This window comes from Falco punctatus (genome assembly GCF_963210335.1).
Source record: "Falco punctatus genome assembly, chromosome: 15".
Taxonomy (NCBI): Eukaryota; Metazoa; Chordata; class Aves; order Falconiformes; family Falconidae; genus Falco; species Falco punctatus.
In genome coordinates this window covers 12,876,155-12,887,741 of record NC_137595.1, presented here as the reverse complement: position 1 = coordinate 12,887,741, position 11,587 = coordinate 12,876,155, and positions in this window count along the sequence as shown.

Genomic DNA, 11,587 nt, shown 5'->3' with positions numbered 1-11,587 from the left:
CAATTAAAGGGAATCTGTGAACCTTGCTGTGTTTCTCTGGTATGTGAGTTTTATTACATAAAATTTCTGGATCATTAAACAATTAATCTACTCTTCCTGTTCTAATTGAGGAAATTACTAATGATTTATCTAGTTTCAGAAGCTAGAAAGGAGGGGAAGGAAAGACTGTTTTTAAAGGCCAAGGAAATGTGACAGTTGGGAATCAATAAAGAAAGGAGAAAAAGCTCAATGGACCCTGGTAGCTCACCAGGACAGTATGATAAAGCTGCCTCGGTTTCTATAGCCAGCTATATACAAGTGCTGCATGTGAGTAGTGATAAGACGTGCCATATTTAACTCCCCAACCTCAGTGGTCCTTATATGGATACAGAGAGAATGGAAAATATCATAAGTCTTAAGCAGAACTTGAATTAATACTTGTGGACCTAAGTGACTTAAAGTAGCTGATAATCTCTATTAAATAATAAATCACTGAATCTATTTCTGTGATTCTTTTACCAAGAGACACAGTTATGCTAGGCAAAGGCATATGCAATTACTTCTCATGTGACCAAAACAAATATGCGATTACAAAGCCTCTTCCCAGAGAGTGCAGCAACAAGTATCACCTCACCAAAAATCTGGCATAGCAAGGAAGTGCAAACACTTTGTGGTACGATGTCAATCTTGGGAAAAAAGTGACAAGAAAAAGCAGTGGTATATTGGCACACTACCAATTCCCTCTTGAACAATTGCAACTCTGATCTTTCTTAATTTGTAGGCTTCCTGCCAAGACTATCATTTCTGGTACTGAAAATATACCTGATCCCATAACGGCACATGATGATTACCAGTGAACATATAGTTTCATCAGGAACTAAGAAAAAAAAATGTATACAGCAGACTCATTCCACCTATGAAAACACGATTAAACTGGTATTGCAGTGTGAGACACTAGTAACAGTTATTCACTACATAAACAAGGCTTCATCCATCAATATCAAAGGAAATGCTTTTAATTGCAGTATCTACACAATTCTGCTGATTTTGCAAATTCCTGAAACATTTTATCATAGAATCACAGATAAATATAGATTGCAAGGGACCCTGTCATGGTTTAACCCCAGCTGGCAACCAAGCACCATGCAGCCGCTCTTTCACTCCCCGCACAGTTGATGGGGGAGAGAATCGGAAGAATAAAAGAAAGAAAACTTGTGGGTTGAGATAAAGACAGAATGCATGGGATTACAGAGGCTTGAAAATTTGATAAATCAACTGAGATACAAGATTAGTTCATTTAATAAAACAACAGTGGCCAGATAACCACATGGTAAGACAGAAGATTTTGGTCTTAATCATACAATGTTCATATAAGGTATGAGTCTCCTTTGCACAGAGAATTTCTTTAAATTTTAAGAAATTGCTGATATAGACATGTTGGTTAGTAGAAATTTTATTTTAAGTGAGTAAAAAAGAAAAATATTTAAAAATATAGCTGAAATCAGTTCCCTGCATTAAATAATTTACATAGCACAAGGACTTACTATATTATTACCCATCTACCTACATCTACATTGGGTATTTGCAGCAAATTTATTATGTTTTTTGTACATTTGCTACAGTGCACTACTAACAATTCCGTGTAGACAAAGACTAATGTCACCTTCTACTGCTTTTATAGTAGGAAGGTGATATGAATGTAATTTGTACCATCTCCAAGAGAAGAAAATCTTGTTACAACATTACAGTAAATGGGGTTGGCCTACTCTGCCTGAAAAAAGAAAATTCAAGAAAAGGATGGTCTATTAGTTCTGAAGAACTTGCACTCTGCACACAAGACAAAAAAAAATCATATTTAATGTAATGGATTTTTTTCCCAAAATCAGATCAATAACCTTATTCATAAATTTAGAATCCAATCTTTGGAACAAAAGAAGGGGGAAAAAAGCAATAGGTTTTGTTTTTTTTGTTGTTAGATTATATTTTTTTTAATTAAGAGAATCCAAAAAAGTGTATTTTTGGAATTCAGTGTTGGGAAAACTAATACGTTTTGTGTGATCAATTAGTGCCACATTTATTTAAAATGATTTAACATTATTTATTTAAAATGATTCAGAACTACAAATAACTTTTACCAAGCTATGAGCTATAGAATCCAAACCTTTCCAAATAAAATGGAAACATTCATCACCTAAATTAAAAAGCAATAATTCGTCAGGCCTTAGTTAGAAGATGCTTTTATTACTTTCCCCTCCTCATTTTCTATATTATTCTGCAATTGCTTTGTCATCTGAGCTCTCAATGTAGATAGATACTATTTAAATTAATAGAGCTCACATTATTCCTCTACTTTCATTTTTCATAATATAGAGAAACTATGGAGAACACATACAAATTAAAAACTGCCAGCAAAGGTGCACTACTTTGCTTTTATAAAAGCCCTTTAGAGTGCAATATAACTAATGAGGTGTTGCTCTGAAATATAATGCAGATTACCATGTAGCAGATTGATTTTGCTGTGATTTCCCACTAACTGCAAAGTGCCTACTAATTAAATCAAGGCAGAGCTCAGTCTTGCCCTCCAGCATTTACAGCACAGGTCACCTGTTCTAAGAACCAGTATAGCTCAGAGACTTTTTCTGTAACCCTAATTTAAGAAAAACATTTGTACAGGCCCTGACTTACTGTTGAGTAAGTTAATGAATGAAGGCTGGGATCCAGTGATGCTTTTTTTTAGATCAACAATTGCAAAATTTACAGGTTATACAACTGATTTTGAACTTTCAGGTTAGAAGGAAGGTTGAACTTTTTGCAGTTGGTGGAACACAAATGTATTTGCTTTTATTTCTGCTTTTGGTGAGCTGTATGCTCACACCAGGAAAGCTTTTTCTATGTAAAATGCAATGGCTTATTGTATCTCTATTTGATGCACATACATTGAAAATTGAAAAAAGAAATTTAATTCACCTCAAGAATTTTCTTTCCTCTCTTCTCAAAATAAAAGTTGGTGAATATCTTAAGTATTGTGCAGAGCAATCAACTGACAAGAAGCCTTTCAGTGAGCTTCCCTGCAACAAGAAGAAAAAAAAAAAAAAGTAATCCATGGGAAAGGAAGACATTCTTTTTCTCAACAGAGATATTAAGATACTGCCTGAAAATATGTCCTTTCAATTGGAAAACACTGAATTTGGGTCAGAGCAACCAATTCCTGTGAAGGCAATGCCTTCTCTGATTCGCACACTAATTTTAGCAAAAGAGTATTAATCAAAAAGGAACACAACGCATCTGTTTCCATTACTAATTTTTATAAACTTCCTCCACTGAATTGATTGTAGCTATTTGAGATCAGTCCTTCCACTTCTGAATTTTGCCTGTAACTCCAAATCTCAGTTTTTAGGCAGTCTTTCTCAAAGAAGGAAAGATCTATACAGCCATACCCAGCGCATCTGACTGCCTCTGCTTGCCACCTTCTCCCCCCGCACCCCCAGTCTCCATAATGACTTTCAAATATGTCCACCAATTTAGATCCAACTGAGAGATGGTAAAGATCTCAGAGATGTTATACTACAGAAAGTTGTCCTGTCACACTCCAAGAAAACCCCTAAAACAGCTGAGTATAACAACGAGCTCCAGCTTAGTGTCCCCTTAAGGAAAATGATGCAGCATACTTCGAACTGTAGCAGATACCACAGAATCAAAACAGGATAGATGTATTATGAACTCTTCAGGAAAAGCACTGATAAAAAATTACTGTATGAGGAATGGGGAAAAAGATAAAAATAAAAAAAAAAAGCGTAATTTTTCTGTCACTCACAAATGACCAGGCTTTTTTTGTTTGTTTGTGTTTGGTATCTTCTGCATTTCCAAAAGGTTTATGAAACTCCTCTACAATTTTAGGAGACACAATGTTTATCAAAGACAGAAAGAAAGCTTTTGTAGTAAATATGTTACTGATGTAGCACAGCACTGACAAGTTTTTTATGTAGAAATCTTTAAATAGATACTTGCTTTAAACAAAAGCTCTTTTTAAATGCACATTAAGGTGTGCTATGGGAAAACACAAAGAAGGGAGTGTTGTCCTTTATTTTTCCATCTCCTGATATAAAGCAATGTTTGCATTGCAACCAAAGCCCTTCAAAAGACACAGAGGTCTCCTCACCTTGTAGCACAGTGCAGTGTTTCACAAAGCCTTGACCAAAAGCAAATCTAACTCCAGACATCTTTATTTAGGCCATCTATCCAGGCTCTATGGAAAGCTACCCTGTACAATAAGAGACGTGCTGAACCTTTGACATTTCCACAGACATACATCAGCACCTTAGAGATTTATGTGAACATTTCTATTCCACTAGAGTAAACACATCATTCTTATTGATTTTAACTTATCTGAACAGATTGAGACCACTTCATAATGTCTAGTTTAATGGTTGGCCAGGTGATCTTATGAACCACACTTACAGTCCCAGCAACGAACCTAATCCTCTAAAATGCATGATATTTTCAAGAAATAAAATGAAACTTAATAGCTCTTCCAACTCAAATACACCCCTCCCAAGCAAACTTCTTGATGTGCAGATTTCAGAAAAAGAGGAATACTGAAGCATAGAAGAAACTGCTCAAGAGAATGCTGGTTTCTTTTGACAAACCCCTTGAATTCTGATGAAGAATTAAACAATAGCAATCATGAATGACTGAAATATCAAAGCTTGCAAAGACAAAATGAATATATTTCACATAGCAAAATAAGATATAGATTTCACCATTCTTACAAAGTAACTATAATTCAAATTGCAGTTTTGGGGTTTTTTTTACTTTTTTACTGGTTGAGAATTTTTAAGGCACAGAGTGATCTGACAGAAGGATAATCAATACTTTCCAAAGTTCACTACTTGAAAGAAATACTCAGTGAGAGAAAAGACTAATACAGTTTAAAACTTTCCCATCTAGTGCTGTTCCCAGTGGAACGTGTGCAAAACAGCAGCAACAAACAATTCATCCTAATCAACTTTGGGTGAGATGGATGGTTGATGGTTTTTAAGTAGCTTGGATTTCAATTAAGGCTTTCAGGCAAATCTCCTTGAGGGTGTTTTGTGATGCTTGAGGCACAAGGTCATGATGAATTGCTCTACCATTTCCTTCCAGAAGAACTACATCCAGTTTGATTCTACTTAATTTTTGGCACCTACTACAATGCCTAAAATAGAGAACAGCTCTCCTTCAGTCCTCATTTGGTCAGGACAGAAAAACAATCATCTCTGAAAAACAATTCTATTTTTTTTTAATGCAGTTGCTTTCTAGAGTGTCTTTTCTGTTTCTTTTCTAAAGCATGCATCAGTACTGTTGCCTGACATGATAAGCACTTTGTATAAACACGCACCTTGATCTCACAGAGACGGAAATGACTGAAAGGCATTTGTAACATACTTCTTGATAAATTTTAGGCCATCGTTAGAAACTCTCTCTCCTTTTAAATCATATCGTCAAAAGTGAACTCAACCATTTAGAATGCTCAGAGTTACTGCAGATACGTGAGGAGCAGTAAATGAATTTCTTCGGAAGGAAATGCAGACCTTTCTCTCTGTTTAAGCCATACAGTGCTATTTCATTGCATTACTTATTTACTTCAAGGGGCTAAGGAACAAGACTTAAATATTGCTTTAAAAATCTTTAGCGGTGCTCTCAGCTACATTATTACCAGCTTTCACCACACTGAAGCGAGCGATAATGGCTAACATGTATGATTCATGAGCCAAAGTGCCATCACACCCGTAAGGGGGTTCATTTACAAGAAAGAGCAGTCAGAAACCATCAGTCTTGCACATGATGATCAGCAAGAACATGATCCAGCTCCCACTGGAAATCACCGTGAATGTTTCCATTTGATTTAGCAAGTTTTGAAACAGAGAATGCTCTGCTGGAGTAATGCTAACTCTAAAACCACTTAACTAACAGTGACTACTATATCACTGGTGAGCCTGCCAAAAGCATTTCTTGGTAAGGTTTTGGTAACTCTTGTTAACCAAACTCTTGTGAGCTGACTTCTTATCTGGGCTCTAAGGAAAACCAGAAGAGTTTAAATACCATCTCCAGCACCTCTTAATCACCCAAACTTCTTATGCAAGAACAATATGTAAAATCAATGTTTTCTCTGTATAGAAAGTCTGGCACAGAAAGTAAGTGGTGATAGGGTTGCCACTGGTTTTACAGAATTTAGGCCAAAAACCTCAGCAGGGGCGGGTTTGTTGCATATATCTACTTTACCAGTGCAATACAGATCTTTCATAAACTAAACTACTATTAATCCTACCAACATTTTAGAGGAATAATACCATCTACAATGGAGATGAAGTGACTCCAATGGTCCTGTGCAATTACAGCTCCACTTAGACTCAGACAGGGGTACAAAGAATTAAAACAACGGAATAGAACTGGAGAGGTAGCTGTAGGTTAAACTAGTAACAGCATCTGTGTTATCCATATTATAATACAAGAAAATTCTCTGTTATCCAGAATGAAATGTCAGACAAGAACACAAAATAAAAAAGTAAACGCTAAACATGAAAAGTGGAGAAGGAGCTTACATGTGGAAAGCATGCCCTTAGAAACAGGAATTTATAACAGATGAATATAAGACATTTGTAGAGATGGATGCAGTAAAGTGACAACAAGAAGCCCTGGTGAAATCTCCCATCAATTTTGTCATTTAAGGAATCAGACCCTTTGGTTTTGTACACAAGATTTTTTTGCAGGACATCAGATTTAAACATACGCTGAAAGCCAGAGGACATAAAATGGTATCTAGCTCATCTATTATACAGCAGCATGATCATAACAAACCATAGTAAGGAAAAGTCTTGTGTTTGCCCTATTAAATTGTATTTAACTGAATAAAACACATGTAGAAGTAATAAGAAAATACTAATGAGGAAAGAATATTTGCTAGTCTAGTATCTTATTGCCAACAGACGCCATGCCATCAGCTTCAGAAGGAATTAGAAAGTGAAAGCATTAGTATGGAAAAGAAACATGAATAAGAAAAGCTTCTTTTTAGCTTCAGAGGTTGGCTTATGCCTTGGAGTATGAGGGGTTTGACTTCCTAGCCTTTCTGAAATTGTTTAATCCTTTGTAAAATAGCTGTGAATATAGGCTAGACACAGAAATTCATAATCTATTCTGCACATTTACTCAAAATTACTTTGATCACACAATCATAGAAATTACAAGGCTGACAGAAACTTTCTGAGATTCAGCTACATTTACTCCTTTCACTGAGAAGAAATCAAATACAATCATTCTCAAACAGTGTCTTACTTGTCTAAGTTTTCCACAAAATCCTTAATGGTCTGTTCCAACGGTTCTCTATTCACATGGATGGAAACTTTTTTCTAATATTTAAAGGAAAATAACGTTTGCTGCAGATGAAGATGCCTTTTTGCTCTTCTGCTATGAACCAGGTTTACCTAATTATCTTATGAACATTTCTTTCCCTCAAAAGAATCAGCTACAAACGTCAAAGAGAATAAAAATCTAATTGTTAAGAACCAGTTCTACCATGACACTGGTTTATCTCTTTTACATAGTGATTTGTTCTAGCTCTCTTTAAATAATGGCTATCTCTAATTGGCTATTAAACTATTTTGATTCATCTACCTTTTGTATATGCTTGCTATGTACTAATCACACTTTCACTGCCTTATTTGGTTAACTTTGTATGCCATATGAAGAAGAAGATAACAACTCTAAGCAAAGTTGGACTCAAATCAACAGAAGGGTACTTCTATATCAAAGAACCCTGAAGAACTGAGCCACAGAAAATTGGCAGCAGTTGGTTTCCTTGAAGCAAAGTACTATTTTATTTTGCCATGAAATTCACTTAAGAATTCTGTTCTACTGCAATATTCTGTGTTCAAAAAATCCCCAAAAAGCATTATTTTAATGCTCTGGAAATTTTAAAGTAATGTTGCTCTTTTTCTGACTATGTTGTACCAAATATTGATTTAAATAATTGGTATAGGCATACAAGACTCTGATCGGTTAGCAGTTAATATTGCTTTGGAGTGAATATCCCACTATTTTAGTCGAGGAAACAAAGAAGTTGAGGGATGAATGAGTTAGAGAATGGTAATCTCTCTTTGGATCCAATGACTGGATACACAACTCATTTTCCCAACTCCATAGAAAAAGGAAGTTATATGTTTAATAGAAATGTATAGGATATTTTTTTCTCTGTGGTGTAAGAAATACATAAAGGCAGTTGCTTTGCCTTAATTCCAGAAAGCAAGTCATATACATGTCTTCATTTACTCAAAATTCATTGTCAACATGTGATAGCAATTAAGGTCCATGCTGTAGTAAGATAACAAGTGTGATAAATCTGCCAAAGAGCAACATTTCATTTGAACAAAATAAATAGGGATAACATAATTTAGTCAAATGTATGACAAGCTAGAAATATTCACCCTTAAGTTGTTACGATGATTTTCTAATCAGAATGTAACTAGATTCTTTCCAAATTCTGAATGTGGCTACCCCTAATGCAGAGGAGAACACTGCATTATAAAAAGAAGAATGTTACACTTGCTACACTGGAAAAGTCTAAGAACCTCCTCCCTCTTAATTACTGCATATATAGCTTCTACTTTTGTATTGCCTTAATTGATTGCTAATTTACTGTCTACTTTGCATCTCAATGAAGAGTAGTTTTCTTGACTGTAGATAGGCATGTTGTAGGTTTTGTTCCAGAAACTCCAAACTTCTAAAAGATCTTCACTACAAAAACAAAAAAGCAGAACAGCAGCAACAAGCACGTATTTACCAAGTTCAATTGTGTGCCCAATCTTAAAAACCAGATAAGGTGTTGCACAGATCAAACGTTTGTGATTCTCTGTGCCACTAATCACTGTGCTTAGATTCATTTTGTGGTCCTCACCTTCCAGTATTAAGCTGAAAGATCTCTTTGAAAATCCTTTAAGAGAACCAGCAGAACTTTTTCCAGATTCTTTAATAATTTTTCACCCCTAGACTTCTAGAAATCTTTTCAAAGTCAGGGAATATTTGTAGCTGAAGAGTTCATTTGCCAAGTCTTGTTGATGATGGACAACATCACTTACACCTTTTCATTACATTGTCTATTCTATACAAAACCATCCTGTATCTTGTTTGTCTCAATGTCAGCAACTGTTAAAGCTTACATCGCATCTTTAGAATCAGGCTTTTTCCTGTACTTGACTTTCCAGTTGCATTCATTTAATAGTCCTTCATGGGTATATCCTTTAAAACTCATCTGCTGCAAGATGTATTTGGCATGGCAAGCAGATTGCACCCTGCTGTGCTGTGTAAGATATTGTATTGCAGTGATAATTTTCAGCGGCATATCTGCAGTACGGCAACTAGCAGAGGACCATAAGGGATAAAATATTTTTTATTCCATATTTCAAAACAGTTAGTTTCTTTTTCTTTTTAAAGAAGCTACTTTATTTTTAATAATGTAGTATAGAAATACAATACGGACTTGAAATGAAATGAAGAGACAAGAAAAACAGAATTGCTAATTAAACCCAGGTAAGCATTAGTGTGGCACATTGACAAATCTGGTTTAGAACTAAAAAAGTGCCTTCATGCTACCACTGGTTTCTTAGAACACCTCATGAGATATACACAGAAACTAGATGGATGGATTGCTCAGTACATCCAGAACTCAGTATGCAACAAGAGGTTTGGACTGAAATTCCTGGAATGAACTATGTTATAATTATATTGTAATTAAAAACTATGTTGCTGTTTAAGTGTTGCCCAAAATCTCAGCAAGATACAGATTCACCAGACTTCCATTAAAAATTTGAAGGACCCTCCAATAGGATTTCAAGGCTCAAAAATATTCCACTAGATGTTATTTAGTTTATAATAATGGCTAGAGACATTAATATAATTATTCCCGATAACTGTACAATAGAACAGCCAGTCCCTTTGCCAAAGACCTTTTTAACTAGAGATGATAAACTGCTGGGAAAGAAACAGAGACAGTTAAAGGAGAGAACTTTCTTGAGGTTACAAGGCAAACTAATGGTAAGTGTCTCAAAGCATGACTGGGGCCACCTGAATCCCTACCCACTGCTCTGTCCTCTGGGAACATATCAGTCACACTCATGGTATCACAGCTTTTTCTCTTTTTTCTTTTCTTTTTATTCAAATAATTCAAACATCATATGAATATAATTTAATGTCTGTACTGAGAGGTTGGTCAAACACTGGAGCAGGCTTCCTAGAGAGGTGGTCGATGCCCCAAGCCTGTCAGTGTTTAAGAGGCATTTGGACAATGTTCTTAATAACATGCTTTAACTTGGTCAGCCTTGAACTTGTCAGGCAGTTGGACTAGATGACTCTTGTAGGTCCCTTCCAACTGAAATAGTGCATATTATTCTATTCTATATCACATAACACATTTTGCAAGAAAAGTAACATAGCACTGGGAAAGGAAATCAAAGTATTGTGTTAATTTACATCATATATTCTACAATGTACAAATTCTCTACAACCGCCACTTTCCCTCTGTTTCTCTGGCCAGAGCTCTTCTGGGCTGTACAGGAAGTTCTGTACCCTTGACTGAAATTAAATAAATATATTTCGGAGAAGAAAAAGGTCTGCCATAATTGTGAACCAACCAATGCACAATTCAGCTCTCTCTTTTACAAGAGCACAATATACTAGTGATATGAGAGATCAACAAAGATGCTGCTAAGAACTGACATAATGATCATCTATTTACTCGTAGCCACTGACAGATCTGACTGGTACAATTTCTTGCAGCTCATATCTTTATTGCAAGAGCAGAGATCAGACGTAACACTCCCACAGCTCACCAGAACCCTTGGACACACTCCTCTAGGTGAATGTTATGTGAAGTAATGATAGGGACAATAGGGACAATGATAGAGGACAAGCAGGAAACACCACCACCCCCAAACCAATCAAATAAAAAAACAACCTAAAAACCAAAAGTCACCATTCCTACAAAACTACATTCTTACTGGCTACAACAAAATCTCCTTTTTGCTGCTCAGGTGATATTAATTTATGATACAGACAATATTTACAGAACTCAAAGGATAAAACCATTTGTAAAGAAATAATTAGCAATAGAAAGTTTCCTAAGTAGCCCACTGAATGGCTTTAAAATGCCATTTTTATCCACCTTGGTTTCCAATCGTGAACCTCCATCTTTCAGGCTCCTGCAACATTAACACCTCCACCTTCTAGTCACTGATGCTAAAGAACTTTCTTTTGGACAGTTGAAAGCCAGTATTTTTTGCTTACACACACCAGCATGCATATACACACAAAGGCATCATGATCGTATACACCATATTCATGTGGGATACCCATCCAGGCTTGGGAGAGTTTCCCCACTGACCATGCATATTCCAAACAAAGAGATATTCTTTCTGTTGCTGATCAAAGAAAAAAAAAAAATCTTTCTAATCGTTAAATGGCATGAAAGGAGAAAAAAAAAAAATACCAGAATAATTCTATCTTCTATGTCCTGGTAATAGGAAACAAGTAGACAGAAAGAAAATAGTTTGGTATTATGCCAACATGAAGACCTTGGACT